At 44.1% G+C, this 24,654-nt stretch overlaps 1 long non-coding RNA gene across 1 annotated transcript; it reads left to right on the forward strand.

Annotated features, from left to right (window-relative positions):
- The first annotated feature begins 452 nt into the window (after nt 1-452).
- On the forward strand, nt 453-9,293 carry LOC139378990 (uncharacterized). Its single transcript, XR_011628354.1, has 3 exons — nt 453-527; nt 2,442-2,501; nt 9,239-9,293. It is a non-coding gene; the product is annotated as an uncharacterized lncRNA (long non-coding RNA).
- The last annotated feature ends 15,361 nt before the right edge of the window (nt 9,294-24,654 follow it).

Genomic DNA, 24,654 nt, shown 5'->3' on the forward strand with positions numbered 1-24,654 from the left:
TGTGTGTGTGTGTGTGTGTGTGTGTGTGTGTGTGTGTGTGTGTGTGTGTGTGTGTGTGTGTGTGTGTGTGCAGTGTACTGTGTTTTAAATCATTATTTTTAAGGCAAGGTTTCTAAGTATGTCTCACCACATTTGACTATTTAATAGAGATAAATAATGTATGTCTTATTCCCTTCCTAGATTTTGACCAATATGCAGCACCTATTGGGGCCTTTGTTGAACTTTGTGTCTGAGACAAAAGTACTGTTTTTTTTGGTCCGATCTAAATATTCCCCCTAAAAGCAATGCCAATCCTTTTTCTGCTCCATAAAGTAGTCAAACAGGCTCGACACTGCAGTGAGATCATGAACTTAGGTGATACTTTCTGGCTCTGGGTTGGACTTTCCTATTGTTATGATGATAAAGCTCAGTGACAGAGAGATATATCCCCATTCCATTCTATTCAGCAGGCAGGCAGGCTGTGGGAAACTGTTCTAATTGTCACGGCCGTCTTCCTGGAAGGAATAAGTGGACCAAAGCGCAGCGTGGTGAGCGTACATTACTTTATTTCTAATGTCGCTAACAAAACAATAAACAATACAAAACGACCTTGAAGCTTAAGAGGGCTATAGTGCCACTAACAAAGTCAACTACCCACAAATACAACAGGGAAAGAAGTCTGCCTAAGTATGATTCCCAAGTATGCTGGCAAGAGCATCCTGTCTTGTACAGAGGTCAACAAGACCTATGGTGTAATCACTACCGTGTTTCGCCACCTTGGCCTGGATGAGGGCAAGGTTCTTGGCAGTCTGGCGAAGTCCACTTCCAAGCAAGGGCTTTGGGATGGAGATGCAATATGGCAGTCGTGCCAGCTTATCTCATCACCCACCTGGTGGAAGAGACATTAGGATCTCAGGCTCTTTCCCCTGTTGCCTCCATCCTCCTCAAAATCCCACCAACATCAGCCACCTCAGAGCGCAATTGGTCCTCGTTTGGGAACACACACACCAAAGCACACAACAGGCTGACTAATACAAGGGTTGAAAAATTGGTGGCCATCCGGGCAAATTTGAGGCTTTTTGAGCCTGACAACGAGCCATCCTCAACAAGGTTGGAAAGTGACAGTGAAGATGAGGCCTCAGAGTCTGATGTTCAAGAGTTGGACATTGAGGAGGAACAGGGAGAAGACATGGAAGCCTGAGAGCAAGACAACCAAAGCTTTATTTTCTAGACTATCATTTTACAGATGTATGTTGAAAACCTTTTTGGGAGATGAGATGGATTATTGGGGATCATTAGATATTCCCTTTCTTTTGTTGTTCAGTAAAATCATCCCATGTGGCAATACGGACTTTCAGCTCCCTCCAAAGATTTTCTATTGGGTTCAGGTCTGGAGACTGGCTAGGCCACTCCAGGACCTTGATATGCTTCTTACGGAGCCACTCCTTAGTTGCCCTGGCTGTGTGTTTCGGATCGTTGTCATGCTGGAAGACCTAGCCACGACCCATCTTCAATGCTCTTACTGAGGGAAGGAGTTTGTTGGCCAAGATCTCGCGATACATGGCCCCATCCATCCTCCCCTCAATACAGTGCAGTCTTCCTGTCCCCTTTGCAGAAAAGCATCCCCAAAGAATGATGTTTCCACCTCCATGCTTCACGGTTGGCATGGTGTTCTTGGGGTTGTACTCATCCTTCTTCTTCCTCCAAACACGACGAGTGGAGTTTAGACCAAAAAGCTCTATTTTTGTCTCATCAGACCACATGACCTTCTCCCATTCCTCCTCTGGATCATCCAGATGGTCATTTGCAAACTTCAGATGGGCCTGGACATGCGCTGGCTTGAGCAGGGGGACCTTGCGTGCGCTGCAGGATTTTAATCCATGACGGCGTAGTGTGTTACTAATGGTTTTCTTTGAGACTGTGGTCCCAGCTCTCTTCAGGTCATTGACCAGGTCCTGCCATGTAGTTCTGGACTGATCCCTCACCTTCCTCATGATCATTGATGCATCACGAGGTGAGATCTTGCATGGAGACCCAGACCGAGGGTGATTGACCTTCATCTTGAACTTCTTCCATTTTCTAATAATTGCGCCAACAGTTGTTGCCTTCTCACCAAGCTGCTTGCCTATTGTCCTGTAGCCCATCCCAGCCTTGTGAATGTCTACAATTTTATCCCTGATGTCCTTAACCAGCTCTCTGGTCTTGGCCATTGTGGAGAGGTTGGAGTCTGTTTGATTGAGCGTGTGGACAGGTGTCTTTTATCCAGGTAACGAGTTCAAACAGGTGCAGTTAATACAGGTAATGAGTGGAGAACAGGAGGGCTTCTTAAAGAAAAACTAACAGGTCTGTGAGAGCTGGAAGTCTTACTGGTTGGTAGGTGATCAAATACTTATGTCATGCAATACAATGCAAATGTATTACTTAAAAATCATACAATGTGATTTTCTGGATTTTTGTTTTAGATTCCGTCTCTCACAGTTGAAGTGTACCTATGATCGAAATTACAGACCTCTACATGCTTTGTAAGTAGGAAAACTTGCAAAATCAGCAGTGTATCAAATACTTGTTCTCCCCACTGTATGTGTTATGACTTTTCAACATCTGCCATATCGTTGATTCAGATATATCTATCTAATATAATTCTGATTTTTTTATGGGACGCTTCTCTAATGTCAAACATGTGAAGTGTGGTCCACAAGACAGCTCTCTCGGCCCTCTACTCTTTTCTATTTTTACCAATGACCTGCCACTGGCATTAAACAAAGCATGTGTGTCCATGTATGCAGATGATTCAACCATACTCTATACGCATCAGCAACCACAGCTAATGAAGTCACTGAAACCCTTAACAAAGAGTTGCAGTATGTTTTGGAATGGGTGGCCAGTAATAAACTGGTCCTGAACATCAAATCAATTCAAAGTTTATTTGTCACGTGTACCGAATACAACAGGTGAAGTAGACCTTACAGTGAAATGCTTACTTACAGGCTCTAACCAATAGTGCTAAAAAGCTATTAGGTGAACAATAGGTAAGTAAAGAAATAAAACAACAGTAAAAAGACAGGCTACATACAGTAGCGAGGCTATAAAAGTAGCGAGGCTACATACAGACACCGGTTAGTCAGGCTGATTGAGGTAGTATGTACATGTAGATATGGTTAAAGTGGTTATGCATATATGATGAACAGAGAGTAGCAGTAGCGTAAAAGAGGGGTTGGCGGGTGGTGGGTGGCGGGATACAATGCAGATCGCCCGGTTAGCCAATGTGCGGGAGCACTGGAGCACTGGTTGGTCATCCCAAATGAGGTCGTATGTACATGAATGTATAGTTAAAGTTAACGTGGCTAGCTATTTGATAACCTATTCAGGAATCTAATGGCTTGGGGGTAAAAACTGTTGAGAATCCTTTTTTTCCTAGACTTGGCACTCCGGTACCGCTTGCCATGCGGTAGTAGAGAGAACAGTCTATGACTGGGGTGGCTGGGGTCTTTGACAATTTTTAGGGCCTTCCTCTAACACTGCCTGGTGTAGAGGTCCTGGATGGCAGGCAGCTTAGCCCCAGTGATGTACTGGGCCGTACGCACTACTCTCTGTAGTGCCTTGCGGTCAGAGGCCGAGCAATTGCTGTACCAGGCAGTGATGCAACCATGCTCTCGATGTTCCAGCTGTAGAACCTTTTGAGGATCTCAGGACCCATGCCAAATCTTTTTAGTTTCCTGTGAGGGAATAGGCTTTGTCATGCCCTCTTCACAACTGTCTTGGTGTGTTAGGACCATTCTAGTTTGTTGTTGAACAAGGAACTTGAAACGCTCAACCTGCTCTACTACAGCCACGTCAATGAGAATATTTTGCGTGCTCGGGGCTCCTTTTCCTGTAATCCACAATCATCTCCTTAGTCTTGGTTATGTTGAGGTTATGTTGTTATTCTGGCACCACCCGGCCAGGTCTCTGACCTCCTCTCTATAGGCTGTCTCATCGTTGTCGGTGATCAGGCCTACCACTGTTGTGTCGTCTGCAAACTTAATGATGGTGTTGTAGTCGTGCCTAGCCATGCAGTCGTGGGTGAACAGGGAGTACAGGAGGGGACTGAGCACGCACCCTTGTGGAGCTCCAGTGTTGAGGATCAGCGTGGCAGATGTGTTGCCCTAACCACCTGGAGGCGGCCCATCAGGAAGCTCAGGATCCAGTTGCAGAGGGAGGTGTTTAGTCCCAGGATCCTTAGCTTAGTGATGAGCTTTGAGGGTACTATGAGGGTACTAACATCTCTAAAACTACAAATTATTCCCTAAATTCTAAACCTCAGCTCAATACAGTATTGAATAGTGGGGTTGTTGAACAAATTGAGGAGATTAAATTACTTGGTGTTACCTTAGATTGTACACTGTTATGGTCAAAATATGTAGATTCAATAGTTGCAAAGATGGGGAGAGGTCTGTCCAAAATAAAGTGATGCTCTGCTTTTTTGACACCACACTCCACAAAGTAAGTCCTGCAGGCTCTAGTTTTATCTTATCTTGATTATTGTCCAGTCATATGAGAAAGACCTAGTCAGGTGTTCAACTGAGTGTGTATTCCACATTTAACCCAACCCCTCTGAATCAGAGAGGTGCGGTGAGTTGCCTTCATCGGCATCCACATCTTTGGCACCCGGAGTTAATTGCCTTGCTCAGAACAACATATTTTTTCCTTGTCAGCTCAGTCAAGTACCAGTCATGTATTGCAAGGAAAGACCTAGTTAAGCTGCAGCTGGTTCAGAACAGAACTACACATCTTGCTCTTCATTGTAATCAGAGGGCTAATATTAATAATATGCATGCCAGTTTCTCTTGCCCAAGAGTTTAGGAAAGTCTGACTGCATCACTTCTTGTATTTATAAGAAACAGCAATGCGTTGGAAATTCCAAATGGTTTGCATAGTCAACTAACACACAACACGACACACACACTAACCCCACCTGGCAATCCACCAGGGGTCTTTTCACAGTCCCCAGGTCCAGAACAAATCCAAGGAAACAGGATTATACAGAGCCATGAGTGCATGGAAGTCCCTTCCATCTCATAAAGCACAATTGAACAGCAAACCTGGTTTCAAAAAACAAATATAGCATCACCTCACAGCACAACCCCTCTCCCCCATGTGACCTACTTGTTGTGTGTATGCACTGACATGTAACCTACTTGTTGTGTGTATGTACTGACATGTAACCTACTTGTTGTGTGTATGTACTGACATGTAACCTACTTGTTGTGTGTATGTACTGACATGTAACCTACTTGTTGTGTGTATGTACTGACATGTAACCTACTTGTTGTGTGTATGTACTGACATGTAACCTACTTGTTGTGTGTTTGTACTGACATGCATGTGTAACTGATAGATGCACACACACACAACACAGTACATGTTAATGTTTTTATATGTATGTTAAGTCTTTTGTCTGTAATCTCGTTTTTGTTATATGTCGGACCCCCATAACACTAACTGTCGCCATTGGCATCGGCTAATTGGGATCCAAATAAAATAAACTTCAATTTCAATCAAGCTATAACGCAGAACTTCTGCTTTATGGATTGAATCTAGCCCTTAGACAACCTCTGATGGATAATTCCAATGCAGAATGTACTTTTAAAATTAAAATTTTAAACCCGGGTGGTTTGAGCTGACAGCTGTGGTCTAAGCTAACATATGGAATTGTTTTAAGATGGTCATACCATGGATCATTTCTCTTTTTGATTTTGAATTTTAGGACACCCTTATGGATAAAAACACCATGTAAAAAAAAAATATATATATACAATTTTGAATTTGGCCATTACTACTATAGCCCATAGAAATGCATTGAATAACACATTCATAAATGGCAAAAATATAGTCAAAAAATGAACGTTTTGAAGTGTCTGTCCTATATCTATAAGAAAGCTCTGGAACATATTTAAACAGTTTGTAGGCCAAACTGTTCTGAGAAAACCGATTTTCGGGATGTCTCATGATCTGACAAATACTTCTGTAGCTAGGCCACTTTCCACCGCAGATGTGGAAGGCTACCATAGGCAGATGTGGTGGATTGAGACGCAGCCCATGCAATACAGATATCTCTATCTTAATCTGACAGATTTTGATGGAGATTTTTTAAATAATGTTACAGTAGACTCTAGGGGATTTTAAACTCTGTAACTGTTGTCATGACTTGCTATGTTGGGTGTGGATCATAGGTGCCAAATCTCCCCCCTATCTCTCTCTCTCCCAACAGTGTTATGACCGGTCGTAAATACTGTGTAGAAACTCTACCGTTGGATTTGGCAGGATTGAGGGGAAAGAAACCTCTTCGCATCCCTACGCTGAAATGGTTACCACTCTAGCGGCCAACGAGACCGACAGCGTTAGCTGAAAAGTGAAATCCCTGATCAGTTTCTTTCCTCTCCAGCAACTGAGTTAGGAAGGACACCTGTATCTTTGTATGGACTGGGTGTATTGATACACCATCCAAAGTGTAATTAATAACTTCACCGTACTCAAAGGGATTTTCAATGTCTTCTTTTTAATTTTTTACATATCTACAAATAGGTGCCCTTCTTTACGAGGCATTGGAAAACCTCCTTGAATCTGTGCTTGCAATTCACTGCTCAACTGAGGAACCTTAGAGATAACTGTATGTGTGGGGTACAGAGATGAGGTAGTCATTAAAAAAAAAAATAATTCAACACTATTATTGCACATGGAGTCAGTCCATGCAACATACTATTTAACTTGTTAAGCAAATCTTTACTCCTGAACTCATTTAGGCTTGCCATAACTTATTGACTCAAAACATTTCATATTTTCATTTTAAGTCATTTGGAAACATTTGTAAAAACATAATTCCACTTTGACATTATGGGGTATTGTGTGTAAGCCAGTGACAAAAATCTCAATGAAATCCATTTTAAATTCAGGCTGTAACACAACAAAATTGTGAAGAAGTAAAGGGTGAGAATACTTTCTGAAGGCATTGTATTTCCTTGACACTCCCTACCAAAGTATCCGGATCAATTAGAAAACAACAGGAGTGGACTGGGACAAGAATTTGGCATTGGCATTTTATCTACACCAGCCCACAGTACAGTGAGCAATGCCAACTCCATACACACACCCTATCCCCCTGACCCTACACATCGTCCTTACACACAGGCACTGGTGCTGACACGTAACACTGGCAGGACAGTACAGTGTTTCTTAACCCTTTCTGTACCACTGACTTACAAGACATGGTCCTCTTCCTCTTTCTTAACCATCTGATGTTTAAAACAAATACAACATGTTAAACACCACTGGAGATACAACTCACCACTCTAACTGGGCCTCTGCTCGAGCCATTTGTGACCCGATTCAGAAAACTAGGCGTATGTCACAAGTCATGACTTCACAGGAGAGCCGTTGGAACGTATTTTTTTTCCTCAAACGTGAACTTTCATGTGCCTTAAAACCTCTCTAGGGTAGCGTCCCACCTGGCCAACATCCAGTTAAATTGCAGAGCGGGAAATTCAAAAATACTAAATTCAAATATTTAACATTCTTGAAAATATATACATCAAAATAAAGCTTAACTTCTTGTTAATCCAGCCACCATGTCAGATTTCAAAAAGGCTTTACCGCGAAAGCAAACCATGCGATTATCTGAGGACAGCGCCCCGCATACAAACAGATGAAAATCATGTTTCAACCAGGCAGGTGCGACACAAAAGTCAGAAATAGCGATATAAAAAATGCCTTACCTTTGATGATCTTCTTCTGTTGCCACTCCAAAAGGTCCCAGTTATATCACAAATGGTCCTGTTGTTCGATAATGTCCTTCATATTGTCCATAAAAACTCAGTTTAGCTCGCTCGCTTCAGTCAATAATCCACCCATTTTCCCTCCATCATAATGCATACAAAATTAATCCCAAACGCTACTAATAAACTTTTCCAAACACGTCAAACAACGTTTATAATCAAACCTTAGATATTAGGTATCCTAATACGCAAATAAATGATACAATTTAAGACGGAGAATCGTTATTGTCTTTGCCAGAGAAAAAATACCAAAGAACGCGCTTTCTTCGACCCGCTTGGAAACACTACAGCCAAAATGGAAGCCACCTAGAAAAACTACAATTTCTGGGTCATTTAGTGGAAGCCCTAGGAACTGCAATCTGGGAGAACTTGGCCTTATAATTAAAGTAATAGCCATTGAAAAAAGGGGTGAGCTGATTTTTTCTTTTGGGGGGGGGTGGTTTGTCCTCGGGGTTTCGCCTGCCATATTAGTTGTGTTATACTCACATACATTATTTCAACAGTTTTAGAAACTGTAGAGTGTTTTCTATCCAAGTCTACCAATTATATGCATACCCTAGCTTCTGGGCCTGAGTAACAGGCAGTTTACTTTGGGCATGCTTTTCATCCGGATGTCAAAATACTGCCCCCTACCCCAGAGAGTTTAATAACAAACTTGTATGCCATCTGTAAATAAGAAATACATTGTTAAAATACAAGCCTAGTTGTTTTAGCCACAGAAAAAGTAATCAACCTTCCCTATAGCCATAAATGACAGAGATAATGAGTGGACTGGACATGCCTAGAAATTCGTTTGGATTGGTCTGCATCTGCGTCTATAAAATGAGCTGCTAGTTATGCGTAGATAGTCATTTCTGCTGCAGTTTTTTGTAAATATATAATTTTAGCCATGGAGAACTGCAAATATGTTGCTACTGCTCTCAATAACATTACTGACCTGAATTTATCCGGCTCTATCAACAAAAGTCAGTGGACTTTCTGGAGGATGATCGTGGCGTGCTGACTCTCTCTGACTGAAAATTAATCAGACGATGAGGAAATCCCTGGTTTAGGTAAAAACATTTTCATTGAAGAAGACATTGTAGAGTCTTCTGATGACAGTGATGGGGAAGAAACGGCAATCAACAGTGTTGTTATCACGGAAGGAGTTGACCGAGTTTGCTAGTAAAAGCTTGCTGTTAGCTAGCCAGCTGAAGTTTGATGGCTGGTTTGCTAACAATGACAATCGATTTGTATTGATAGTAACATTACTCTATGGATTGGGATTTTAGATCCTTTTTTTATCTAGCTTGCTAACGTTAACGTTACATGTCTAAACAAAAGACCCCAAGTTAAAGCTTGCTGTTGGCTAGCTAACGTTAGCAGAGGTTAGATGGCTGACTTGACTTATATATGAAGTGTGTGTAATATTAGTGAGGTTTTCTCAGAATGCCATTTTGCATTGCTAGTTATAGCACTTTGGTGGAAAGCTGCTGCCGTCCCACGTGACAATAGCAACAGTGTGGCGTCTCTACAAGGAATTGATGACAATACTTAGTATGTAAAGAATAAACACATTTTGATTATTTAATTGACCTCCAACATGATTGGCACTACTTTTATTGATCTCACATTATTTCTGTATTTTCCAGAGATACGTGTAGTCTGGCTGTCGTCCTTCAGGAATCTGTGGAGAAAATTGCTGGCCCACATCTTGAGCAATAAGACCAGGACAGACCTGTACTGGCAGTGCCAGGTGAACAACTATCAGGTCTTCAGATCTGCCAATCTGCCAGAAGCTGTTAAATCAGCCAAGCTGAAGAAGCAAGAGCAGCATCTCCTGCTTGTTCAGAGTGAGCGGTCTGTCTACCAGACGATGGTTGCTGACTGTAAGACCACCTGTCAAGACCTGCAATTGTCTCTGGTGGCCCCTACTGAAAGAGCAAGCAAAGTCATCAGGATGCATTACAGCTTTGATTTTGCATGTAAGCAACATTTCCTCCTTTATACTGATTAAGGACATAGATGGCTAGATAGATATACACACACAACAGAAGAAAAAATATATATATTTTATATATATGAAAATAATCATGGCCTCTAAACCTTCAAGCTGCATACTGGACCCTATTCCAACTAAACTATTAAAAGAGCTGCTTCCTGTGCTTGGCCCTCCTATGTTGAACATAATAAACGGCTCTCTATCCACCGGATGTGTACCAAACTCACTAAAAGTGGCAGTAATAAAGCCTCCCTTGAAAAAGCCAAAACTTGACCCAGAAAATATAAAAAACTATCGGCCTATATCAAATCTTCCATTCCTCTCAAAATTTTTAGAAAAGGCTGTTGCGCAACAACTCACTGCCTTCCTGAAGACAAACAATGTATACGAAATGCTTCTGTCTGGTTTTAGACCCCATCATAGCACTGAGACTGCACTTGTGAAGGTGGTAAATTACATTTTAATGGCATCGGACCGAGGCTCTGCATCTGTCCTCGTGCTCCTAGACCTTAGTGCTGCTTTTGATACCATCGATCACCACATTCTTTTGGAGAGATTGGAAACCCAAATTGGTCTACACGGACAAGTTCTGGCCTGGTTTAGATCATATCTGTCGGAAAGATATCAGTTTGTCTCTGTGAATGGTTTGACCTCTGACAAATCAACTGTAAATTTCGGTGTTCCTCAAGGTTCCGTTTTAGGACCACTATTGTTTTCACTATATATTTTACCTCTTGGGGATGTTATTCGAAAACATAACGTTAACTTTCACTGCTATGCGGATGACATACAGCTGTACATTTCAATGAAACATGGTGAAGCCCCAAAATTGCCCTTGCTAGAAGAATGTGTTTCAGACATAAGGAAGTGGATGGCTGCAAACTTTCTACTTTTAAACTCGGACAAAACAGAGATGCTTGTTCTAGGTCCCAAGAAACAAATAGATCTTCTGTTGAATCTGACAATTAATCTTAATGGTTGTACAGTCGTCTCAAATAAAACTGTGAAGGACCTCAGCGTTACTCTGGACCCTGATCTCTCTTTTGAAGAACATATCAAGACCATTTCAAGGACAGCTTTTTTCCATCTACGTAACATTGCAAAAATCAGAAACTTTCTGTCCAAAAATTATGCAGAAAAATTAATCCATGCTTTTGTCACTTCTAGGTTAGACTACTGCACAATGCTCTACTTTCCGGCAACCCGGATAAAGCACTAAATAAACTTCAGTTAGTGCTAAATACGGCTGCTAGAATCCTGACTAGAACCCAAAAATTTGATCATATTACTCCAGTGCTAGCCTCTCTACACTGGCTTCCTGTCAAAGCAAGGGCTGATTTCAAGGTTTTACTGATAACCCACAAAGCATTACATGGGCTTGCTCCTACCTATCTCTCTGATTTGGTCCTGCTGTACATACCTACACGTACGCTACGGTCACAAGACGCAGGCCTCCTAATTGTCCCTAGAATTTCTAAGCAAACAGCTGGAGGCAGGGCTTTCTCCTATAGAGCTCCATTTTTATGGAACGGTCTGCCTACCCATGTCAGAGACGCAAACTCGGTCTCAACCTTTAAGTCTCTACTGAAGACTCATCTCTTCAGTGGGTCATATGATTGAGTGTAGTCTGGCCCAGGAGTGGGAAGGTGAACGGAAAGGCTCTGGAGCAACGAACCGCCCTTGCTGTCTCTGCCTGGCCGGTTCCCCTATTTCCACTGGGATTCTCTGCCTCTAACCCTATTACAGGGGCTGAGTCACTGGCTTACTGGGGCTCTCTCATGCCGTCCCTGGAGGGGGTGCGTCACCTGAGTGGGTTGATTCACTGATGTGGTCACCCCCCCCCCTTGGGTTGTGCCGTGGCGGAGGTCTTTGTGGGCTATACTCAGCCTTGTCTCAGGATGGTAAGTTGGTGGTTGAAGATATCCCTCTAGTGGTGTGGGGGCTGTGCTTTGGCAAAGTGGGTGGGGTTATATCCTTCCTGTTTGGCCCTGTCCGGGGGTGTCCTCGGATGGGGCCACAGTGTCTCCTGACCCCTCCTGTCTCAGCTTCCAGTATTTATGCTGCAGTAGTTTATGTGTCGGGGGGCTAGGGTCAGTTTGTTATATCTGGAGTACTTCTCCTGTCCTATTCGGTGTCCTTTGTGAATCTAAGTGTGCGTTCTCTAATTCTCTCCTTCTCTCTTTCTTTCTCTCTCTCGGAGGACCTGAGCCCTAGGACCATGCCCCAGGACTACCTGACATGATGACTCCTTGCTGTCCCCAGTCCACCTGTCCGTGCTGCTGCTCCAGTTTCAACTGTTCTGCCTTATTATTATTCGACCATGCTGGTCATTTATGAACATTTGAACATCTTGGCCATGTTCTGTTATAATCTCCACCCGGCACAGTCAGAAGGGGACTGGCCACCCCACATATGCTCTCTCTAATTCTCTCTTTCTTTCTCTCTCTCGGAGGACCTGAGCCCTAGGACCATGCCCCAGGAATACCTGACATGATGACTCCTTGCTGTCCCCAGTCCACCTGACCGTGCTGCTGCTCCAGTTTAAACTGTTCTGCCTTATTATTATTCGACCATGCTGGTCATTTATGAACATTTGAACATCTTGGCCATGTTCTGTTATAATCTCCACCCGGCACAGCCAGAAGAGGACTGGCCACCCCACATAGCCTGGTTCCTCTCTAGGTTTCTTCCTAGGTTTTGGCCTTTCTAGGGAGTTTTTCCTAGCCACCGTGCTTCTACACCTGCATTGCTTGCCGTTTGGGGTTTTAGGCTGGGTTTCTGTACAGCACTTTGAGATATCAGCTGATGTACGAAGGGCTATATAAATACATTTGATTTGATTTGATTTGATTTGATATATATGGGAGGCAGGCAAATACCTTTCACTGAGCTGTGGAAAGACAGATTGACAGGGGTGAGACAATTAATTGTAATTTATCATAATGTTATTTTGTTGTTTGCAGGAGCACTATCCTTCTGACCCTATGTAGCCAGGTTCCATCTACTTTTTAACTCTTCGCAAGTGTGGCTTGTTTGGTGTCTGCTGTGCAGGAATACCCCAACAAGTAAACTATTGATTGATGAAGGTATGTCATCCAGCAAAGGCAGCAGCGCAGTCATCAACTACATGCACCATTTCTTCACCAACTGCAGAGTTGGGGAAACACAGTTGGACCTGAATTGTGATAACTGATGTGGCCAAAACAAGAACAAGTTTGAGCTCTGGTATTGTGCCTGGCGGACAAATGTACAAGCTCCACCACAGTCTATAGTACTACTTAAATATTTTTTGGGGGTATCTACATTACTTTACTATTCATATTTTTGGCAACTTTTACTTCTACTTCACAACATTCCGAAAGAAAACAATGTACTTTTTACTCCATACATTTTCCCTGACACCCAAAAGTACTCGTTACATTTTGACAGGAAATGTAACGAGAGAACATCCCTGGTCATCCATACTGCATTTGATCTGGCAGACTCACTTAACACAAATGCTTCATTTGTAAATTAGTGTTGGAGTGTGACCCTGGATATTCGTCAATTTAAAAATAATAAGAAAATTGGGCCGTCTGGTTACATATTTGGAATTTGAAATTATTTATACTTTGACTTTTGAGACTTAAGTATTATTAAAACCAAATACTTTTAGACTTTTACTCAAGTAGTATTTTACTGGGTGACTTTTACTTTTACTTCTGTCATTTTCTATTAAGGTATAGTGCACTGAAATGAAAAGGAAGGCCATAGCTTTTTTTTTAGACGCTTATTGTGTTTTTCATTTACTCAAGTATGACCATAATACCTTTTACACCACTGAACGTGGCGTGGGGTTATAGCATTTCTTTCACATGGCCCATCAATTTAGACAAGTGTGTCTGGGTAAGAGCCATCTAATATTTATAAAGTCTTTTGTATCTGGACACTTTCTGTTTACCTGGAATTTTTCCATATTGTTGGCTACTGCCACTTTTAATCTTTACTACACTACTCACTGTTTAGCACATGACCTCACATGTGAATCTTTAAATAGATGGGTGGTGCTGGCTTAAGAGTGTGTGAACAATGCTGAATGGGTGTAGACAAAGGAGAGTTCTCCAGTAGGTACCAAAACATTCAAAGGCCCTTTTCTCAAAAGTGAGTTTACAAGTTTATCAACTTTCAAAGCAGAATTACTTTCCCATTGTTCCTCAAAAATGCAGTGTATGATATACCATTTTGTAGCTCTGAGTCTCTACTTTTTACCAATGTAAAAAGACCCATTTAAAATGTTGCTACATAAGACCGAATCCAGGTGGTGAGTCACATTTGGTTTGCCTCCCTGTTGTGCTGTCTATCTGTCTCAGCATCTTCTCTGCTGTCACTCTGTGCTTCTTCTTGTTCTCTGTCTACCTGTCTCTCTGCTTAAGCCTTATACTTTATAAAAATAAATCTAACAACTTGGGCTATATTTTAAATCACGTGTCCCCCTGAATGAACATCTACCCTAAGTGTTACTACTACAGAGCTCCAGACTAACATTTTCCTCTGGTGTCACAACATTTTACAGTTGGGGACACCAGCCCTGAGTAATCATCTTCTAAAGTCATTCTTATTGCTTTATTAAGAAGTATAAATAATAAACTACTGAGGTATTCAAGTTGTTTCATCTAACATGTCCAAGCAGGAATGCATGATGCAACATAATCCAGTGATTGTCATGAACTTTAGTTGACAACAGACTATAGTTCTTATATTTTACTGTCATAGTAGGACTCCAGAATGTCCAGATTTAGTTGTTTTGGTCAATAGAGATGAATTACATACATCTTCATGTGAACTAACTACTGTACACTAAAATATACAATATAAACATGTAAAATGTTGGTCCCATGTTTCATGAGCTGAAATAAAAGATCCCAGAAATGTTCCATACGCACAAAAAGCGTATTTCTCTAAAATGTTGTGCACAAATGTGTTTACGTCCCTGTTAGTGATCATTTCTCCTTTACCAAGATAATCTATCCATGCGACACGTATCGCATATCAAGAAGCTGATTAAACAGCATGATCATTATACAGATACACCTTGTGCTGGGGACAATAAAAGGCCCCTCTAAAATGTGCAATTTTGTCACACATTACTGATGTCTCAAGTTTTGAGGGACCATGCAATTGGCATGCTAAATGCAGGAATGTCCACCAGAGCGGTTGCCAGATAATTTTATTTTAATTTGGCAGTACGTCCAACCGGCCTCACAACCACAGACCACGTGTATGGCGTCGTGTGGGCGAGCGCTTTGCTGATTGTGATCAGAGTGTCCCATGGTGGCGGTGGGGTTATGGTATGGGCAGGCATAAGCCATGAACAGTGAACACATTTACGTTTTACCATTGGCAATTTTAATGCACAGAGATACCGTGACAAGATCTTGAGGCCCATTGTCGTGCCATTCATCCGCCGCCTTCACCTCATGTTCCAGCATGATAATGCACAGTCCCATGTTGCAAGGATCTGTACACAATAGCTGAAAGCAGAAAATGGCCCAGTTCTTCCATGACCTGCATACTTACCAGACATGTCACCCACTGAGCACGTTTGGAATGCTCCGGATCAATGTGTACGACAGTGTGTTCTAGTTCCCAACAATATCCAGGAACTCTGCACAGCCATTCAAAAGGAGTGGGACAACATTCCACAACACAAATTCCACTGGTCAACCCTGTCACACCAGATACTGACTGATTTTCTGAGCCACGCCCCTATTTTGTTTTAAAGGTATCTGTGAACAACAGATGCATACTGTATCTGTATTCCCAGTCATGTGAAATCCGTAGATTAGGGCCTAATTTATTTATTTCAATTGACTGTTTTCCTTAAATGAACAGTAACTCAGTGAAATGTTCGTACTTGTTGCATGATTTATTTTATAGTAAGTTAATAAAGCTGTTCTCCATCATGCACCTTCCACCGAGAGCTGATGGGATGTTCAGCAGGTGTAAATGTTGTTTGTTATGTCACATTTCACCATTCAAAACGTGTATGTTATTTCCCCCCCTAGGGGTGGTTGACCTGACAGGTAAAACGTGTATGTTATTTCCCTCTAGGGGTGGTTGACCTGACAGGTAAAACGTGTATGTTATTCCCCCCCTAGGGGTGGTTGACCTGACAGGTAAAACGTGTATGTTATTTCCCACCCTAGGGGTGGTTGACCTGACAGGTAAAACGTGTATGTTATTCCCCCCCTAGGGGTGGTTGACCTGACAGGTAAAACGTGTATGTTATTCCCCCCTAGGGGTGGTTGACCTGACAGGTAAAACGTGTATGTTATTTCCCTCTAGGGGTGGTTGAACTGACAGGTAAAACGTGTATGTTATTCCCCCCCTAGGGGTGGTTGACCTGACAGGTAAAACGTGTATGTTATTTCCCCCTCTAGGGGTGGTTGATCTGACAGGTAAAATGTGTATGTTATTTCCCTCTAGGGGTGGTTGACCTGACAGGTAAAACGTGTATGTTATTTCCCCCCTAGGGGTGGTTGACCTGACAGGTAAAACGTGTATGTTATTCCCCCTCCTAGGGGTGGTTGACCTGACAGGTAAAACGTGTATGTTATTCCCCCCCTAGGGGTGGTTGACCTGACAGGTAAAACGTGTATGTTATTTCCCACCCTAGGGGTGGTTGACCTGACAGGTAAAACGTGTATGTTATTCCCCCCCTAGGGGTGGTTGACCTGACAGGTAAAACGTGTATGTTATTTCCCCCTCTAGGGGTGGTTAGCCTGACAGGTAAAACGTGTATGTTATTTCCCCCCTAGGGGTGGTTGACCTGACAGGTAAAACGTGTATGTTATTCCCCCCTAGGGGTAGTTGACCTGACAGGTAAAACGTGTATGTTATTTCCCCCCTAGGGGTGGTTGACCTGACAGGTAAAACGTGTATGTTATTCCCCCTCTAGGGGTGGTTGACCTGACAGGTAAAACGTGTATGTTATTTCCCCCCTAGGGGTGGTTGACCTGACAGGTAAAACGTGTATGTTTTCCCCCTCTAGGGGTGGTTGACCTGACAGGTAAAACGTGTATGTTATTCCCCCCTAGGGGTGGTTGACCTGACAGGTAAAACGTGTATGTTATTTCCCCCTAGGGGTGGTTGACCTGACAGGTAAAACGTGTATGTTATTTCCCCCCTAGGGGTGGTTGACCTGACAGGTAAAACGTGTATGTTATTCCCCCTCCTAGGGGTGGTTGACCTGACAGGTAAAACGTGTATGTTATTCCCCCCCTAGGGGTGGTTGACCTGACAGGTAAAACGTGTATGTTATTTCCCTCCCTAGGGGTGGTTGACCTGACAGGTAAAACGTGTATGTTATTCCCCCCCTAGGGGTGGTTGACCTGACAGGTAAAACGTGTATGTTATTTCCCCCTCTAGGGGTGGTTGACCTGACAGGTAAAACGTGTATGTTATTTCCCCCCTAGGGGTGGTTGACCTGACAGGTAAAACGTGTATGTTATTCCCCCCTAGGGGTGGTTGACCTGACAGGTAAAACGTGTATGTTATTCCCCCCCTAGGGGTGGTTGACCTGACAGGTAAAACGTGTATGTTATTTCCCCCCCTAGGGGTGTTTGACCTGACAGGTAAAACGTGTATGTTATTTCCCCCCCTAGGGGTGGTTGACCTGACAGGTAAAACGTGTATGTTATTCCCCCCCTAGGGGTGGTTGACCTGACAGGTAAAACGTGTATGTTATTCCCCCCCTAGGGGTGGTTGACCTGACAGGTAAAACGTGTATGTTATTCCCCCCCTAGGGGTGGTTGACCTGACAGGTAAAACGTGTATGTTATTTCCCCCTCTAGGGGTGGTTGACCTGACAGGTAAAACGTGTATGTTATTCCCCCCCTAGGGGTGGTTGACCTGACAGGTAAAACGTGTATGTTATTCCCCTCTAGGGGTGGTTGACCTGACAGGTAAAATGTTTTTTTTATGTTTCCTTACTTTTTCAAAGTCACTGTGCATTTGCAATATGTTTTTTCACTATAGAATCATATTGCAAATGCACGTGCAACTGGTCACCCAAAAATAAAAATTTTGGATTTTTTTGTTTATGTTTCCTTACTTTTTCAAAGTCACTGTGCATTTGCAATATGTTTCAATGGGCAGGTACCATCACGAACTTGTCATGCTCAAAATTTTTTAGATGTATTTTTTTTTGTTTCTTACTTTTTCAAAGTCACTGTGCATTTGCAATATGTTTTTTCACTATAGAATCATATTGCAAATGCACATGCAACTGGTCATCCCCCAAAAAAATTTTTAGATTTTTTTTGTTTATGTTTCCTTACTTTTTCAAAGTCACTGTGCATTTGCAATATGTTTTTTCACTATAGAATCATATTGCAAATGCACGTGCATGTAGTTACGTTCTAGCTGCGGGTCCATTTCTTATGTTATGTGTTGGCCTAGCTGAGGCGACCCCGAATCCCAAGTTTCGGCTCGATAGGTCATTTGGTGTCCGAGAAAAACCCTAATTGGTGCTGAAAATCCACTATTTTCCATGACTTGCTACGGGGTCCTTGAATGAGCTATTGGACAGAAACGTTGGGGTCTGTCTATATGGGCCGAGACGTTTGCAATGCTAGGTATGTTATTCCCCCCTAGTGGTTGACCTGACAGGTAAAACGTGTATGTTATTTCCCCCCTAGGGGTGGTTGACCTGACAGGTAAAACGTGTATGTTATTTCCCCCCCCTAGGGGTGGTTGACCTGACAGGTAAAACGTGTATGTTATTCCCCCCCTAGGGGTGGTTGACCTGACAGGTAAAACGTGTATGTTATTCCCCCCCTAGGGGTGGTTGACCTGACAGGTAAAACGTGTATGTTATTCCCCCCCTAGGGGTGGTTGACCTGACAGGTAAAACGTGTATGTTATTTCCCCCTCTAGGGGTGGTTGACCTGACAGGTAAAACGTGTATGTTATTCCCCCCCTAGGGGTGGTTGACCTGACAGGTAAAACGTGTATGTTATTCCCCTCTAGGGGTGGTTGACCTGACAGGTAAAATGTGTATGTTATTTCCCCTCCTAGGGGTGGTTGACCTGACAGGTAAAACGTGTATGTTATTTCCCCCTCTAGGGGTGGTTGACCTGACAGGTAAAACGTGTATGTTATTTCCCCCCTAGGGGTGGTTGACCTGACAGGTAAAACGTGTATGTTATTCCCCCCCTAGGGGTGGTTGACCTGACAGGTAAAACGTGTATGTTATTCCCCCCTAGGGGTGGTTGACCTGACAGGTAAAACGTGTATGTTATTTCCCCCTCTAGGGGTGGTTGACCTGACAGGTAAAACGTGTATGTTATTCCCCCCCCTGACAGGTAAAACGTGTATGTTATTCCCCCCCTAGGGGTGGTTGACCTGACAGGTAAAACGTGTATGTTATTTCCCCCCTAGGGGTGGTTGACCTGACAGGTAAAACGTGTATGTTATTTCCCCCCCTAGGGGTGGTTGACCTGACAGGTAAAACGTGTATGTTATTTCCCCCTAGGGGTGGTTGACCTGACAGGTAAAACGTGTATGTTATTTCCCCTCCTAGGGGTGGTTGACCTGACAGGTAAAACGTGTATGTTATTTCCCCCCCTAGGGGTGGTTGACCTGACAGGTAAAACGTGTATGTTATTTCCCTCTAGGGGTGGTTGACCTGACAGGTAAAACGTGTATGTTATTCCCCCCCTAGGGGTGGTTGACCTGACAGGTAAAACGTGTATGTTATTTCCCACCCTAGGGGTGGTTGACCTGACAGGTAAAACGTGTATGTTATTCCCCCCCTAGGGGTGGTTGACCTGACAGGTAAAACGTGTATGTTATTCCCCCCTAGGGGTGGTTGACCTGACAGGTAAAACGTGTATGTTATTTCCCTCTAGGGGTGGTTGAACTGACAGGTAAAACGTGTATGTTATTCCCCCCCTAGGGGTGGTTGACCTGACAGGTAAAACGTGTATGTTATTTCCCCCTCTAGGGGTGGTTGATCTGACAGGTAAAATGTGTATGTTATTTCCCTCTAGGGGTGGTTGACCTGACAGGTAAAACGTGTATGTTATTTCCCCCCTAGGGGTGGTTGACCTGACAGGTAAAACGTGTATGTTATTCCCCCTCCTAGGGGTGGTTGACCTGACAGGTAAAACGTGTATGTTATTCCCCCCCTAGGGGTGGTTGACCTGACAGGTAAAACGTGTATGTTATTTCCCACCCTAGGGGTGGTTGACCTGACAGGTAAAACGTGTATGTTATTCCCCCCCTAGGGGTGGTTGACCTGACAGGTAAAACGTGTATGTTATTTCCCCCTCTAGGGGTGGTTAGCCTGACAGGTAAAACGTGTATGTTATTTCCCCCCTAGGGGTGGTTGACCTGACAGGTAAAACGTGTATGTTATTCCCCCCTAGGGGTAGTTGACCTGACAGGTAAAACGTGTATGTTATTTCCCCCCTAGGGGTGGTTGACCTGACAGGTAAAACGTGTATGTTATTCCCCCTAGGGGTGGTTGACCTGACAGGTAAAACGTGTATGTTATTTCCCCCCTAGGGGTGGTTGACCTGACAGGTAAAACGTGTATGTTTTCCCCCTCTAGGGGTGGTTGACCTGACAGGTAAAACGTGTATGTTATTCCCCCCTAGGGGTGGTTGACCTGACAGGTAAAACGTGTATGTTATTTCCCCCTAGGGGTGGTTGACCTGACAGGTAAAACGTGTATGTTATTTCCCCCCTAGGGGTGGTTGACCTGACAGGTAAAACGTGTATGTTATTCCCCCTCCTAGGGGTGGTTGACCTGACAGGTAAAACGTGTATGTTATTCCCCCCCTAGGGGTGGTTGACCTGACAGGTAAAACGTGTATGTTATTTCCCTCCCTAGGGGTGGTTGACCTGACAGGTAAAACGTGTATGTTATTCCCCCCCTAGGGGTGGTTGACCTGACAGGTAAAACGTGTATGTTATTTCCCCCTCTAGGGGTGGTTGACCTGACAGGTAAAACGTGTATGTTATTTCCCCCCTAGGGGTGGTTGACCTGACAGGTAAAACGTGTATGTTATTCCCCCCTAGGGGTGGTTGACCTGACAGGTAAAACGTGTATGTTATTCCCCCCCTAGGGGTGGTTGACCTGACAGGTAAAACGTGTATGTTATTTCCCCCCCTAGGGGTGTTTGACCTGACAGGTAAAACGTGTATGTTATTTCCCCCCTAGGGGTGGTTGACCTGACAGGTAAAACGTGTATGTTATTCCCCCCCTAGGGGTGGTTGACCTGACAGGTAAAACGTGTATGTTATTCCCCCCCTAGGGGTGGTTGACCTGACAGGTAAAACGTGTATGTTATTCCCCCCCTAGGGGTGGTTGACCTGACAGGTAAAACGTGTATGTTATTTCCCCCTCTAGGGGTGGTTGACCTGACAGGTAAAACGTGTATGTTATTCCCCCCCTAGGGGTGGTTGACCTGACAGGTAAAACGTGTATGTTATTCCCCTCTAGGGGTGGTTGACCTGACAGGTAAAATGTGTATGTTATTTCCCCTCCTAGGGGTGGTTGACCTGACAGGTAAAACGTGTATGTTATTTCCCCCTCTAGGGGTGGTTGACCTGACAGGTAAAACGTGTATGTTATTTCCCCCTAGGGGTGGTTGACCTGACAGGTAAAACGTGTATGTTATTCCCCCCCTAGGGGTGGTTGACCTGACAGGTAAAACGTGCATGTTATTCCCCCCTAGGGGTGGTTGACATGACAGGTAAAATGTGTATGTTATTTCCCCCTCCTAGGGGTGGTTGACATGACAGGTAAAACGTGTATGTTATTTCCCCCTAGGGGTGGTTGACCTGACAGGTAAAACGTGTATGTTATTCCCCCCCTAGGGGTGGTTGACCTGACAGGTAAAACGTGTATGTTATTCCCCCCCTAGGGGTGGTTGACCTGACAGGTAAAACGTGTATGTTATTCCCCTCTAGGGGTGGTTGACCTGACAGGTAAAACGTGTATGTTATTTCCCCCTCTAGGGGTGGTTGACCTGACAGGTAAAACGTGTATGTTATTCCCCCCCTAGGGGAGGTTGACCTGACAGGTAAAACGTGTATGTTATTTCCCCCCCTAGGGGTGGTTGACCTGACAGGTAAAATGTGTATGTTATTTCCCCCCCTAGGGGTGGTTGACCTGACAGGTAAAACGTGTATGTTATTTCCCCCTAGGGGTGGTTGACCTGACAGGTAAAACGTGTATTTTATTTCCCCTCCTAGGGGTGGTTGACCTGACAGGTAAAACGTGTATGTTATTTCCCCCCCTAGGGGTGGTTGACCTGACAGGTAAAACGTGTATGTTATTCCCCCTAGGGGTGGTTGACCTGACAGGTAAAACGTGTATGTTATTCCCCCCTAGGGGTGGTTGACCTGACAGGTAAAACGTGTATGTTATTCCCCCCCTAGGGGTGGTTGATCTGACAGGTAAAACGTGTATGTTATTTCCCCCCCTAGGGGTGGTTGACCTGACAGGTAAAACGTGTATGTTATTTCCCCCCTAGGGGTGGTTGACCTGACAGGTAAAACGTGTATGTTATTTCCCTCTAGGGGTGGTTGAACTGACAGGTAAAACGTGTATGTTATTCCCCCCCTAGGGATGGTTGACCTGACAGGTAAAACGTGTATGTTATTTCCCCCTCTAGGGGTGGTTGATCTGACAGGTAAAATGTGTATGTTATTTCCCCCTCCTAGGGGTGGTTGACATGACAGGTAAAACGTGTATGTTATTTCCCCCAAGGGGTGGTTGACCTGACAGGTAAAACGTGTATGTTATTTCCCCCCCTAGGGGTGGTTGACCTGACAGGTAAAACGTGTATGTTATTTCCCCCCTAGGGGTGGTTGACCTGACAGGTAAAATGTGTATGTTATTTCCCCCCCTAGGGGTGGTTGACCTGACAGGTAAAACGTGTATGTTATTCCCCCCCTAGGGGTGGTTGACCTGACAGGTAAAACGTGTATGTTATTTCCCTCTAGGGGTGGTTGACCTGACAGGTAAAACGTGTATGTTATTCCCCCCCTAGGGGTGGTTGACCTGACAGGTAAAACGTGTATGTTATTCCCCCCTAGGGGTGGTTGACCTGACAGGTAAAACGTGTATGTTATTTCCCCCCTAGGGGTGGTTGACCTGACAGGTAAAACGTGCATGTTATTCCCCCCTAGGGGTGGTTGACATGACAGGTAAAATGTGTATGTTATTTCCCCCTCCTAGGGGTGGTTGACATGACAGGTAAAACGTGTATGTTATTTCCCCCTAGGGGTGGTTGACCTGACAGGTAAAACGTGTATGTTATTCCCCCCCTAGGGGTGGTTGACCTGACAGGTAAAACGTGTATGTTATTCCCCCCCTAGGGGTGGTTGACCTGACAGGTAAAACGTGTATGTTATTCCCCTCTAGGGGTGGTTGACCTGACAGGTAAAACGTGTATGTTATTTCCCCCTCTAGGGGTGGTTGACCTGACAGGTAAAACGTGTATGTTATTCCCCCCCTAGGGGAGGTTGACCTGACAGGTAAAACGTGTATGTTATTTCCCCCCCTAGGGGTGGTTGACCTGACAGGTAAAATGTGTATGTTATTTCCCCCCCTAGGGGTGGTTGACCTGACAGGTAAAACGTGTATGTTATTTCCCCCTAGGGGTGGTTGACCTGACAGGTAAAACGTGTATGTTATTTCCCCTCCTAGGGGTGGTTGACCTGACAGGTAAAACGTGTATGTTATTTCCCCTCCTAGGGGTGGTTGACCTGACAGGTAAAACGTGTATGTTATTTCCCCCCCTAGGGGTGGTTGACCTGACAGGTAAAACGTGTATGTTATTCCCCCTAGGGGTGGTTGACCTGACAGGTAAAACGTGTATGTTATTCCCCCCTAGGGGTGGTTGACCTGACAGGTAAAACGTGTATGTTATTCCCCCCCTAGGGGTGGTTGATCTGACAGGTAAAACGTGTATGTTATTTCCCCCCTAGGGGTGGTTGACCTGACAGGTAAAACGTGTATGTTATTTCCCCCCTAGGGGTGGTTGACCTGACAGGTAAAACGTGTATGTTATTTCCCTCTAGGGGTGGTTGAACTGACAGGTAAAACGTGTATGTTATTCCCCCCCTAGGGATGGTTGACCTGACAGGTAAAACGTGTATGTTATTTCCCCCTCTAGGGGTGGTTGATCTGACAGGTAAAATGTGTATGTTATTTCCCCCTCCTAGGGGTGGTTGACATGACAGGTAAAACGTGTATGTTATTTCCCCCAAGGGGTGGTTGACCTGACAGGTAAAACGTGTATGTTATTTCCCCCCCTAGGGGTGGTTGACCTGACAGGTAAAACGTGTATGTTATTTCCCCCCTAGGGGTGGTTGACCTGACAGGTAAAATGTGTATGTTATTTCCCCCCCTAGGGGTGGTTGACCTGACAGGTAAAACGTGTATGTTATTCCCCCCCTAGGGGTGGTTGACCTGACAGGTAAAACGTGTATGTTATTTCCCTCTAGGGGTGGTTGACCTGACAGGTAAAACGTGTATGTTATTCCCCCCCTAGGGGTGGTTGACCTGACAGGTAAAACGTGTATGTTATTCCCCCCTAGGGGTGGTTGACCTGACAGGTAAAACGTGTATGTTATTTCCCCCCTAGGGGTGGTTGACCTGACAGGTAAAACGTGTATGTTATTTCCCCCCTAGGGGTGGTTGACCTGACAGGTAAAACGTGTATGTTATTTCCCTCTAGGGGTGGTTGACCTGACAGGTAAAACGTGTATGTTATTTCCCCCCCTAGGGGTGGTTGACCTGACAGGTAAAACGTGTATGTTATTTCCCCCCTAGGGGTGGTTGACCTGACAGGTAAAATGTGTATGTTATTTCCCCCTAGGGGTGGT

Source organism: Oncorhynchus clarkii, chromosome 2, assembly GCF_045791955.1.
Source record: "Oncorhynchus clarkii lewisi isolate Uvic-CL-2024 chromosome 2, UVic_Ocla_1.0, whole genome shotgun sequence".
Taxonomy (NCBI): Eukaryota; Metazoa; Chordata; class Actinopteri; order Salmoniformes; family Salmonidae; genus Oncorhynchus; species Oncorhynchus clarkii.